This window comes from Cynara cardunculus, unplaced genomic scaffold, assembly GCF_001531365.2.
Source record: "Cynara cardunculus var. scolymus isolate 2C unplaced genomic scaffold, CcrdV1 Un_Scaffold_860, whole genome shotgun sequence".
In the NCBI taxonomy this organism is placed as follows: Eukaryota; Viridiplantae; Streptophyta; class Magnoliopsida; order Asterales; family Asteraceae; genus Cynara; species Cynara cardunculus.
In genome coordinates, this window is record NW_020200633.1 from 33,469 (window position 1) to 48,168 (window position 14,700).

At 31.3% G+C, this 14,700-nt stretch overlaps 1 non-coding gene across 1 annotated transcript; it reads left to right on the top strand.

Annotated features, from left to right (window-relative positions):
- The first annotated feature begins 11,864 nt into the window (after positions 1 to 11,864).
- Positions 11,865 to 11,938, top strand: TRNAN-GUU. Its single transcript has one exon. It is a non-coding gene; the product is annotated as a tRNA-Asn (tRNA).
- The last annotated feature ends 2,762 nt before the right edge of the window (positions 11,939 to 14,700 follow it).

The window sequence follows — 14,700 nt, forward strand, 5'->3', positions numbered from 1 at the left end:
CCCCCCCCCTTCTACAACCTGTTTAGTATTCTTGTAGACCCTTTTGGGACCAACAGGGGTCCCTGACCCATTCCTATGTATGTGCCTAGTTAGTTCATCTCTCTCTTTCTCTCTCCAACACCAATTTTGTTGCTTATTATTAATCATTATATTGCAGCCATTGTCGTCTTCTTTTACAAGAAAGTATCTGAAGAACAAGAACTAAACCCTTGTTCTCAAAATCAAATCTACTTTTAAATGAATCTAGGGTTAAATACTTATAAATTGAAGAAAGATACCACTTCATCGATTAGAAACATATACTAATTCACCATAAAAAGTATACGACATCCACACGACGGTGTTCATCACACACATCAAAAGCACCACCTTCTTCTCTGCTCATTCCCGAAATGTATAATTATAGATATAATAAATATATATACATACATACATACATACATACATACATACATATATATATATATATAGAGAGAGAGAGAGAGAGAGAGAAAACTAGCATTGTAAACTTGTTGGACCAATTAGAATCATTCTTTAGTCATGGTTACTTCAAATGTTAGAGTCAATGATTAAGGTTGCATAGGTAAATTTCATTTGCAAGTTACTTCATTGATGGTACTAAAAAAATAATTGCTTGTTTTCAGGGATGATAATTATATGATCCTTTTCAAGAGTCTCAACGATTTGAAAATGATGGGTAATCAAAATGAACACAGCACATTCAACATATTGATTTAAATGATTCTTCGTTTCTGGTGTTTTAATGATATGTTCATTACTAAACCCAGTTCACATTATGTTCATGCGTGAACCAGAGACACTAATACACAAATAATCAGTCAAAAGTTCATTAATAAACAATTTTCATAACTACCGACTTTTATTATCATATACATGTCCATTGTTGAACTAATAAACCGTTCATAAGTGAACAAGTAAAATGCGATTGATTTCGGTTTCAAAATGATGAAGGAGAAATTCCACGGAACTAAAATCAGTGGATAATAAAAGCTCCTGATCTTTTCCAATTTTACCTTATTTATTATTGTTTTTTACGATATAGCACGTGTTCATTTTACTATTATTACAAAAAATAGCACTGATGTGTTAGTATGTAGATTGGATAAATTAAATGTCATGATTGATTCACATAGTTAACACCAAATATATGGTTAACAAATGAATCTGCCTCTATATATATGAGTAAACTATAATTTTGATCCCTCTAGTTTACACCCAACTACGAAAGTCATCCCTAATTGGGCTTCAATATGTAAAATTAGCGTCCCTATGGTTTACATTTTGCTTTGGAAATCATCCCTTATCATTAACTCCGTTTAAATTAATTGCCCGTTAAGTGAGGGGAATTTATGGTTTTTAATCTGTTTTTTTATCTTCTCTACTTTGTCTTTACTCAAATCAAAGGACCAAAATTGTAGTTTATCTTTCACTTATTTGACTTTTTTTCTCTTTTTATATAACCACACACATTATATATATATATATATATATATAAACAGTCAAATCACGTGCATAATCACATGTGATTTTATATTAACAGTCAAAAAAATGTGTGTGTGCGACTTTGGTCGTGTCTCCAGGTCGCGGGGAAAAGTTGCATGAATCATATGTGATTTGTACGTGATGTTAGGTACTGTTCCTATTTGAACTCGACTCTATACTTATTGAAGACACGTGGAGTTAGACATATGGACCATTTCTAAAGCAAAATGTAAACCACATAATGCTAATTGTACTTATTGAAGTCTAAAGACAGCTTTCACAGTTGGATATAAACCACAAGGAATTATAGTTTACTCTTAAAAAAATTCACATAATACATACGTTCACACACACACACACACACATATATATATATATATAATATTAATAAATTTTGAATTTTTTAAAACATATTTTAGAAAAATCTACATTAATTTATGATTGTAAACAGGCATGGGAATGGGGTGGGGACCTCAATCCCCATATCGAGTGAGTGACATGTACCAAAACATATTGAGTAATACAAAACCATATCGAGTAATATCCAAGACATATCGAGTAACTGTATTGTGACTTGACATCGAAAATATTACATCCTAACATAAAAAAATAACAATTTTAGATTTTAAACGTAATTAAGAAATAGAAATATACCGATTTAGTTGAAATAAATAGTGTATATATATATATATAACGGGTACGGAGCAGGAGTGTGATACTCGTCCCCGTCCCCATCCCTGGTTTGAAACAAACAAAGATTCTCATCCCAACCCCCCGTCCCCATCCCCAGTTTAACGGAGATCCTCATCCTCGAGTTGGACGGGTAGAACGGGTTCCTCAACAGGTCAGGGCCCATTCTCAAGTCTAATGGTAAATAACTATTACATATAGTATGAATAAATAAAGTTGGCCGACCTCACATATCCTAATTAATTTTTAATTTTTAAAAAAAATAGAGTTAACAATTAAATTAAATTGTTCATTAAAAATGATTTAGTACAGTTTTATTATGTATTAAACAAAATAAATATAATTTTGACTTCTATGTAACTTACAAAAACATTTTTAAAATTTTTACTTTTGTTTTTTAATAACTAAATATATTGAATAATAATTATCAAATAATAACATAAAAATAATTAATATGATTAATAATAATTCTAAATAATTAATATTAATGTATAATGTACAATTAAATTAGTTAATAATGAAGGTCTAGGAACATTTCTCTACTTCTCACACATTTAACACTTCTCAAATGAACCTCTCCTGGACTAGTATATTATATATAGATATAAATAATTATTTATCGAAGTTATATGCATTATCGGTGAGTCGGATTATTTGAGCTATGTCTAACCTGATTTCAACCTTTTTAATTGGTAGTTTAGGGGTGGCTGATTTGATGGGTTGAGTTTAATTGAATTATTAGTGGGCTCGGTTGGACAGATTAACGGTCTTAATCCTATTTTGGACGTCGTAATATCAAAATCTTCATTCTAATATCATTTATATAATAGAAAAAATATTACAAAATTTGAACTACTTTTAAAAAAAATTGTAAAAAAATTGAAATTTAAAAAATCAAATAAAAGTCGATATTCTTATTCAACATTTTCAGTATATCTGGTAAATCAGTTATCTAAATGTTTAAATACTTTTATACTAAAATAAAGGTATTGAAATTATAATATTGAGTTATATTTTCATCCAATTTATCCTAAAATCAAGTGTTAAATATTTACAAAATTTGACCACAAGTTTTACAAGTTACAACCCTTGTTTTTCGAAAGTTTTGATATTAAAAATCACTAGAAGGGAACCCGTGTAATACATCGAGACACATCTTGATTTCAGTGTTTCGTTTTATTCTTTTTTTACGTCGATATAATACGGTTTATGTGGTTTTAAGAAAACAATAATGTTTTTATTTTTGAATAAAATATAAATTTGAAAATATCATATTTGATAAATATATATATATATATATATATATATATATCAAATTAATATTTTTAAAAGTTCTTGTGTTTCGGTGTAATTTTCTTAATTCATTTTTTCAATTATAATTTAATTTAGGTTTAGTAACAAATAAATTTAATTTAGGTTTAATAATATAATTTTTTATATAGATAATAATTAAATATTCTTTTAGAACTCAATGATTATCTTAATTATACTTTAGATTTTTATATTTAAAATGAGATGTTTATCCAATATATTTGATTATGTTTATATGCAGTTAGTTACACGAATTCAAATATGAAGCTTTAATAAGTTGTACTTATGCACAATTTACTTGTAATATCAAATTTTAAGTAATATGTATCAATAAACAGTACTACGTGCATAAAAAATGGTTTTTAAGAGTTTTTGTCGAATATCTTATAATATAGTATAGATGTTTGACAAGACTCATCTGCGTTAAGAAGGCCCAGGCCCAAGCCCAAGCCCAACCCAATTGTGTGATACCACCTAGTTGATGAAATGGGGGCCCATTTCTATTAACAAAATTTTGACACGAAAATCTTACATATTATCAAATATCAAGTTCAAGTGCTTAAAATTTATAATTCGTGACATCTCTAAAATTTAATTTAAATAATAAAAAATTAATCAAATTATAAAATCTATTAGTTTAGAAAACTCTCTCATCCTTTATCTTTTTTCTTTTCTTTTTTTCTCTGTCCGTAAAGATGAGCACAGGTCGGATCGGACCATAAACCGACGAAACCGATCGGGTATCGGATTATAATATCATGCCCCGTAATATGCAATTTGGGTTCAGGGGAAGTTCGGGTTCAGTCGGGTTTCGGGCAGGTTCAGGCCGATGAAATACTTTTGTTTCTTACATTATCATGGCTTTTTCTCTCCATTGTTTTCACCAAAGATAAGGAGTGTGCGTGAGTATTTGTCGTGTATAAAAATTGTATACTTTAAAAAAGAAGACATTTGTGGGTTTAATGCTTAAAAATGTAGATTTGCTCATGAAAACCTTATGCCTAAGACTTGATCAAGCGGTTTGAACTTAGTTAAGATAACTCCAATATTTTGAGTTAAAAACAACGTTTGTATATTTTTATAATGAATGGAGTGAATCAATGAGAATTTGATAAAAGTTTCACCCCTCAGGAACTTTGAAAGTTCACTACCCAGTGCTCACAGTCCACAGATAAGAAAATATGCATATGAGTTGAAGTTAAACTGTTAAAGGTGGAACTAGTTCAAATTGTCATTATCCAGCAAATTGGTGCCCAAAAATTAGCTGCAGATCCCTGACCCATCACCAATTCTTAGAGTTGTTACATGGTAATAGTAATAGTCTTCTTAAGAAATGGAAGACAAAGATTGACATACACCATGACAATTCAAAGGTATCTAATACTAGTAGTAAAAGTTGAACAATTCGGGTTTCGGACGGGTTCGGGTTTTGGATCATGAGATCCTACTAACCCGATATAATTTTCAGAATTCGGATCTCGGGTTGGTTCGGTTCATAGATATTGGTTCGTTTCGGGTCTTTTCGGTCGGGTTTGCATAGCCCTACTAGAGACACACAAAAACTTATTTTAACCGGTATTTGGACAGAATCATCGGATTAAATAAACATATTGTCTATGTAAGTAAAAGATACACGTACTAAGTAAATGCTAAATGCGAGTTTTTATAAAAGACGAAGTTAGACAAGCTATCAAACAACATTATAGTAAGACTCAAAAGATAAATCATCATACTAGAAGTGGCGGACCCATGATTTTTACCAACCAGGTGCACATTCAAGTTAGATCAAAAGCCCGCGTCGCCCAATTGCCGAACTCCAGCTTTCTTCGAGGGAATTTTTAAGTTTTTTGGTCAATGAAAGTTATAGTTGTGGGAACAATGATTTCAACAAATCTTTTGTCACATAATCATCATGCAAAAAAAAAACGAACAGATCTACCAATACCGACTTCCCATTCCATATCTGATTCCCATGTAATTCATTGTGATGTATTATGGTCGGTATCTTCTTTTAATCAAACATGTCTTGTCATACCTTCCGCACCACGCAATGTTTTTATGTCTGTTGTGGTCAACATCTTTGATTCTTGCTTTTTGATAAATTTTAGCATTAAATTTGGACCACCACTATTTTCAAAAGAGTTGTGTTAATGTTTTTGATACGTGTCACCTTTAACGCGCCTAAATATCTACGTCTGTAAATCAAGTAACAGTATTTTATTCCAACGTGGATTTTAATAATATCATATAATGAAATATTAAACCACTAAAAAGCAATTATGTAATGATAATGGTAACAAAAAGGTAGGTATCCAATTTCAAAAGAATCATTGGACCATTTCAACATTGTCTTACATGTTTTATAATCTTTTTAAATTTATTTTTTTTAAAATCATCCAAGTTTATATGTTTGTGAAAAACTACATCACTTGCATTTTTTTTCTCTTTACCAATTTAACCGATAATCGACATCTTCACGGGCATATCAACAGCTCGGGTTTTGGCCGCCGCACCAATCCACACCGGTCCACGTCCGTCTGGTGTCTTGTGCCCGCATGACGCTCTCAAGAACGCCTAAGCCAAGCACGTCAGGTGCCTTGTGCCCGATAAGCGTTGTTTGGAACAAGAGATCCGACTAGAGTAAGCGTCTCTGTCTAAAATAAGTGTTGTATGGTAAAAGAAATAAAAATCATCTTCAATTATAATAATGGAGTCTTAAATAAAATAATTATACTGTATAATTAAAGACGTGTAAAAGTTAACAACATAGACTTTGTTTAAAACGTGTCTTTTTATTTAATTTGACTCTAGAAAAATAATCTATTGAACATAATTATATATATTCCATTTTAATAGAAGTGTTCATACTTGTCATTCATTATGTAACCATCTAAATGTCATTAAATGACTAAAATGACCTTTATTTTGAAAAACTGATAAATAATTTTACTAAATAAATAATGAATAATAGAAGTGGTACTTATCAACGCTCTCGAGTTTCACTTCGAACCACGGATCTCCGTATACAACTCCAATAAGTACCACCACAAGATTACCACGATGACCCTAGTGTCTACTCGGCCTTTAGACGAGTCTCAACATAAAAGTCACTCGTCTCCGTATGCGGCTCTAATGAGCACCATCGAAAGACCTAGCCTCGTATACAACTCAACTGAGTACCAACGAGGCTAATAGCTTTGTATATGACCCAATAGGGTACCACCGCAAGCTCTCTACTCATGACTTAGAGACAACCCTTTAGACTTAAGTATGGACATTAAAACTACATGCTTAACAACAGAACAAACTACTATGCATGTTGATCCAATGCATTACAGTCTAAAATTACATGACTGGAATTGAATGATCAACGCACTCAAAACATGTAATATCTAACAAATGCATTATATGTCCATAATCTCCACATTAAGCTATTAAAATAGGACAAAATGTCCCCAAAACTCACTTGAGCTATAATCGAGTTAAAAAACCCTATAAAACAACTTGACTATTTAAATAAAGTCACACATAAGTCAAAAAGGCAATATTTCCAATACTTAATAAACACATGGCACCCATAACATGTGTAGGTCCATAAACCATCACCTTTATTGAATCATAATAGCAAAAGGTCCAAACGACGTGGTTTGTATTTCCAAAATCCTCATAAAGCCAATAATTGGTGTTTATCAAAGATTTGCACATTTATAACCACAAAGGGCTCAAGTGCCACTATTAAAGTTCATGAGTTGGTTAAAATTCCAAAACCAAATGTTCCAAGCATCAAACGATATTTTGCCCCCAAATCATCCAAATACTCGAGAAAATTCATTTGATGAAATAAATACCATTTGAAACCATCATCGGAAGTTTATGTCTCAAAGTAACAAATAACACATTATAGAAGTCTTTTCAAGATTTTGAGACCCAAAACATATCCAAGTGCACAAAAATCACAAAATCATCAAAATATGGAACGAACCCATCAAAATGTATTCAGAACCCAAAATAGATGTATTTTGATGTAACGGCCTACCTTAAATAAACCCAACAAAATAATATATACATGATACACTAATCCAAAAGTACAAACATGGTCCCTAATCGAAACATCTATACAAGGTTCAAAGCAAAACTACAGCAAGAACGTAGGATAGGAAATAGGTTCAAAGTCAAGATCTCCCTCTTCTCTAGCCTCTAACATATGGAAATCCAACTAGCACGCCTCACATCTCACCCTTTCCTTTGGTTTCTATACGACGTTGCCCTGAAATGCATATTTAAATAAATGGGGGTTAGACCATATGGTCTAGGGAATTTTCTGTTAGTATAAGAATCCAGCAATTTCAATATCATTAAAGACAATTGTTATGTACAAATGATGCAGGCTCGCAAGACTACACCCCACAATCTAACTAGCCACAATAGCCGCATTATTTGTAAAAATATCCACCCCAACTCGATAACAATTAATATATGCAGTGAAACCACATGAAACAATTCAAGTTTAGTTGTTATCCTTCTTATGTAGACCATCACACTCACACACGCATCACTCCTGTTGTGTAAGTTACTTTGCTCCTTAACACCAATACCAGGACTCTACTTGATCTAAATCCGATTACATACATATCTCATATAATAAACGAATAACTAGAATCAATAGCATGCCAATTAATTTGGTAAGAATATGTATTTCAAGTAAACAGTACAAGAAAACTCACCTTACTCCGAAGTCCCATAATATAGATTCAAAATGATAGAGGATATCGATATTGAACATTTGAACCTTAATACATAAAGCACTGATTATGATCTCGATGATAAGCCACTTTCCTTACCTGTAAACCCGACCTATAAACCTTCCAAAAGCTCCAAAATCGGACCAATATCTAAATGATGCTTAGGGTAAAGAGAGGGCGGGTTCTTGAGATAAAAACAAGAAAAGTGTAAGAAAGATTGAGAAAGGTCCCAAAATCGTGATCTGGTGCTGAAATGGACCAGAGAAGCCAGGTGGCTTATGGGGCAGCTTAGGTAGCCCGGACTTATTTCCCGCACCCACACACATGCCGCGGGCGACTTTCCTCTTGTGACTTAAGCACCTCTAGAGTGCCCAAACTACTGTTTGTTTGATCCTATCGTTCCGTGACCCTTTTTCCCCTGTGATAGGGTAGCTTCATCGTCCCTTGGGACACATGTCAGCGGATAGGGCACCAAACTCATGCGGCTAAGGCCGCCCGTTCCTCTCTTCATGGATTTTCGAACAACCACCATCCAATAGTTTAGGCGGCTTTAGCTGCCTGGTAAGTCGGCCGAACCATCTTCGAGCCTTGAAACTTCCGGAATGTCATCCTTTCGATTAGACAATTTGTACGGGTAAACCTTATAGTTCAAGTCACGATATTTTCAACTGAATACAAGATTTTTACATAGATTCTAAAAATTATTATTTAAATAAATATTACCCAAAAACACGGGGGTTGCACAATAGGTTGCGGATGTTTGAATATGTTTTATGCATATGGTTCTAAATAGCGTGAGGCATGTCGTGGCAGCAAGGTCAAGCCTTGGAAGCCACGACGAGGTCGCGACATTTTCAGGGGGTGATTTTTGACGGCAAATCTTGATATCACATATATATAATTATATACATAAACATATGTTTTCTACTATTACTCAATAAATCAATGATACTAAGCAATTCAAATTAAGTTATATATTAAAAACTAACAAACAAGACATTAAAAAGATAAGCAAAATCAAATATCGTGTAACAAAAACCGTGCATTACGTCGTAGCGTGCCTCAGGCATAACGTGGCATGAGACACAATCCTTGAGCCATGGCGTTCCATGACGGCTGTTGCGGCGAGTTTTTTCAAACATTGTTCATATATATATATATATATATATATATATATATTTCATAATTTATTGAAGATTTTCCTTTGTAGAATGTAGTGATTAAAATTGCAATATCTGATTTATTTCATATTCGAATGTTCTGATTGAATCCAAACATTTTTTTTTGAAAATCGTTCCTGAAAAGATTGAGACACTTTCTAAGTCACCTAAAATAAGGAGCCATTTACCGAACACTTATTCGGGGTAAGCGCTTACCAAGTCACATTACCTCACCGGATGAATATGGTAAGGACTAAGAATCTTACCCGGTAAGAGCGAGACAAAGATCATGAGTCTTACTCGGTAAGTGAGGGCGATGACTCTTACCATGGTAAGCGCTTACGGGTGAATTGTTGCATACAATGTCGTTTTGATGGATTAAAATAGTTCCCGGTAAGTAAATAATAGTATTACCAAAGAGCCTTTGGCCTAGCGGTATGTGAGTCATCGGTCTTCTAGGAGGTCAAAGGTTTAAAACTCGCCTTAAGTGAGGAGGGTGTATGAGTTTTATTTGCTGTATATTATATACTTCAAAAAAAAAAAGTAAATAATAGTATTAAATTTTACCGGTAATCACTTACCGAGTAAGTGTTTGGTAAACGGCCCCTAAGTTTCTAAAGACAAACAAATCAAATTTTGTTGAAACCATAACTTTTTGGTCATAAACACATTTTTATTTTTTCTAACATTTTCCTTACAAACATTTCTTACAAATCTTACATATTTAAAACCATTTATAAAAATGTCTTAGAAGTAGTTTTATAAAATCATTGTTCAAAAAAACCATCCAACTTCGAAATTTTTGTCGCAAGCGTTTACTTGCCATTAATAATATTACAATGACAAATGAACTGAAATTATGATAAAAATTACACACTTTCCATTAGACTAACGATTAAAATATCCAACTTTTGAATTTCTAAATTCATAGTCGTGAAAGAAAAGTAACCTAATTGTTAACTTACACTGACCAAAGTTTTGGCCTTTTATTTAAACTCTGTTACGTTAATCTAAATACTTATATTATTGATTAACTGTCTGGTATAAAAACAAAAGACTGCTCAAACCAATTTTATGTATTCTATCAACATACCTATCATAGTCATAGATACCCATATATGTACACATCAGTATATACCAGATACCCATGTAAAACCAGTATATATCAAATCAGTGAATCGTTATAAATAATACCCAAAATTCAGATACCCACAACATATTAAACGAATTAATTGAAACCAATTATGATTATATTCGTAAATACTAAATATATTGAATGAAAACCAGATTTAATTTGTTTGGAAAAAAGGGTGGAAAGTGAAAGGTGGATGTCACCATCTTTGGACAAAAAGGAAAGAAAATTGTGTGTTTGGAGTGCACCAAAATATATTGGGGGTGGCGTGGCAAATGCTCAGCCAATCATGGTGTCTTGGAAGTCAATTTCTGTTTGTTTTTTCCCAGCGCATTTTTACCAATATAAAATCCCACTTATTTTTCCATATCAGAAGGATATTTCCACAATACAGTAAAATATATTTTAATTTTAATATTTTATTTTATTTTTTATCTCAGTCAATGTTATAATATGGTCTTGTGATTTAAAAAAAACGATGATGTTTTATTTTTGAATAAAATAAAATTTTGAAGATATCATCAAATTTTGACAAAAATATATCAAGATTAGTATCAAAATTAAATATTTAAAATTCCTCATTTTTTGTGTAATTTTTTAATTCAATTTTTTTATTATAATTTAATTAAGGTTCAATAATGAAGTAATTTATATTTGGTTTAATAATATAATTTTCTTAAAAAGATAATAATTAATTATTTTGTTAGAACTCGATAATTATTCTAATTATATTTTATATTTTTTATATTTTAAAATGAGACGTTTATCCTCTATTTGATTATGTTTATCTGCAGTTAGTTATACGAATTCAAACATCGAACTTTAATAAGTTGTACTTACGCACAATTTACTTGTAATTTCAAAATTTAAGTAATATGCATTAATAAACAGTACTTGATGCATAAATAATGATTTTTAAGGGTTTTTGTGAGATGCCTTATAATATAGTATAGATATAAATATAAATATTTTTTTGCTTATTTTTAAAATTATATAATATTTATATAAACTTTTTTTTACTTTTTTTGTAAAGTTTGAATACCACTAAATCAAATACCTTTTAATCTCCTAAAAAATACAACATATTATAAAACACGATCCTTCTATTTATGAAAAAAAATCCTCAAAAACAAAAACATTCACAATCTATACAAAAAAGATAAATCTACACAGATAACTTTATTCATACAAAACTTAATGAAAAACCAATCAAATGACCCGTTAATTATCAATAGTCATGATTTATTAAATAAATACTTACTTAACTTGGATTATGAAATTTCGAAGGAAAAAATATAAAAATAATTGTTAAAAGGGAAAACAAAAGCTGGAATAGCTCAGTTGGTTAGAGCGTGTGGCTGTTAACCACAAGGTCGGAGGTTCAACCCCTCCTTCTAGCGTTTTTTTTATTCAATTTCTCATTTCAACAAGGGTGGTACCTGATTGGTTTAAGTTTGGCATCAATGGTCAAAAATACCAGGAGATCTAGGGTTCAAATCCAAGTAGGAATAAAAATCTTCTTGTGGTCACGGAGGTTCAAATACGGTGACTCCGGGTTATCTGCAAAGCAGGTGGTCGCCCTGAGATTAGTCGACTCGCATAGCGGGTTGGATATCCAGGTTAATAAATAAAATGATGCAAAGATAATTATTGTTAAAATAAAAATTAATTATAGGTACAAAATACGATGCAGAACACAAGTAGATTAGATTTTTTATTGACGATTTATAGTTTGTGTTTTTATGTTCTATCATTGTTAATCACCGAAACTCAAATTGAAGTTCTGGTACGCTATTTAAACATTCCAATTTTTCGACGACAATGCTCTGTTATGGCACGCATCAAAATTCAAATCATAATGGTGATATTTTTTTAGAGTCGTACTTTTCTAGTATGTCGGGACAATTTAGAGGTGGCATGTGACCCCCCTCGACAATATATAGATCCGTCTAATGAATACATTTTATTTTCTTCGAACCTTATTCCTAAACCATATAACGACACTGTCTAATTGAGTTTCGTTTATCTGGAAATGGACATTCATAGAATTACTGCCACAAAAAAACATCTGATTGTATTAAAAAAGGCTATAAACATGAACCTACTACTTGAAACCTACTACCCAAACCTAATCGTGTAGGGATGTTGAACAACTCAGTAATCTTATATAATTACATCAGAAATAAAAGTATCCACTAACTACCTCTTTAAAAGCAGCAACGATGTAGTTTTTTTTTGGACAATACAAGACCGAAATCAATAAATACACAAAAAAAAATCCATAACCAAGAAGACAACTGGTTGATGAATATAAGTTCAATACAAATACGATTGGCATAAATTCCAGTTACTTAGACATCCAGTGACTGTAAAACACTATAAATGCACATAATTTGAACCATCTATTCTCCTCCAACCAGGTAATCCGTAATGCATTAAAAGAGAACAGGATTTCAAAAAACAGTTTATATGTATGCATTATAAAGCATTAAAAATACCCATTCACATGTGAATTACTTGCTATATAATAAGTTAATAATAAGTTAAACATTTTATGATTATACCAATATAATAAATAAATAAAAATATTTAAATTTAACCAAAATATCACATAAAAAAACGTGAGATAAATATCAGAGATCAGGAAAGTGCCACATCCTACCTATGACGATAGCCCACCAAAGTAATTAATGTTGGGTGCCCACATATCACACCAAGAACATGATTTAGCGGTTTAAGATTTGATTTAATTTGGAAGTTACTGATTTTTATTTTGCGTCATGTCTATCTGTTATAAAAAGGGGGGGGGGGGGTTAGATAATTTAAACATGGGAAAATGGTTAACCGTTTATGGGTTAGTTTTAAACAAGGAAAGAGAGGTGGATTCTGATAAATATTATTCGGTCAGAAGTTGATTAAGAGCTTATCAAATACCTATAAATCTGATTCGATCGCAGAGCGAAGGCCATTACTGATAATACCCATTAACAACCCCTTTGGTTGTATATGGATGATCATTTAAATATCATATATTATGGTTAAAGAAAATAATCAAATTGCTAAATATACGGCTTAGCTTCATTTATTTTTGAGTCTATATACAGAGAAAGAAGTACACAATCAATATTACAACTATTATTAATACACGTAACTCATAGAGTTGTTCATGGACGGGATGACTTGTTAGACCCGACCCATCCGGCTCACTAAAAATACAGGCTTGGACAACCATTATCGAGAAAATGGGCGGGTCCGGGTTTGTTCGTTAAAATTAACGGGCGGACATGAACAATGTAAAAATAAATATGGACAGGCCTGCCCGACCTGTTTTTGTTTTATAATTAGTATTTTTTTACCATTAATTAAAATTATAGTATTATACTAATATATTTTAAAGTTATATGTTATAAGACGAGAGTTGAGACTCTTTATTTTTTTTTTTGATCAAAACTTGGGATGTTTGAAATTGGCAGCAACATGATAGAGTCATGAAAATGCATTATTACTTTTATGAAATTCTGAATTTTGTTTTTCATTTCTTTCTTCACTTGTTGAGATCCATTGGTCACTCTAATTGCTTAAAATTTTAATTGCAACAATATTTTTTCTTTATTTTTTTGTTCCACATTTGTTAATTAATTGTTAATGATCAAGTTTATAGATTTATAAGAGTTACAAATTTTTAGGCCCGTTAGCCCGTGGGCAAGCCCGACCCGTTTATAGGGCGGACAATGACAAGTTATCAAGCCCGAAAAGAAGATTTGAATTTATAATATATTAGGCTCGTTGAGGAAAAAAAAGTAAAACTCGGCCCACACCCACAAATGATCATCTCCTAATTCATATAAATTTATGATAACTTTATATATATATATATATATATATATATATACACACACACACATTACAAGGGTACTCGTGCAATGCATCGAGACACATCATGATTTTGGTGTTTTGTTTTATTCATTTTTTATGTCGATATAATACGTTTTTTTTGTGCTTCTAAGAATGCGATAATGTTTTTATCTTTGAATAAAATATAAATCTAAAAATATCATAAATTTATTAAAATAAATATCCATATCAATATCAAATTAATCTTTTTAAAAGTTCTTGTGTTTTGGTATAATTTTCTTAATTAAATTTTTTAATTATAATTTAA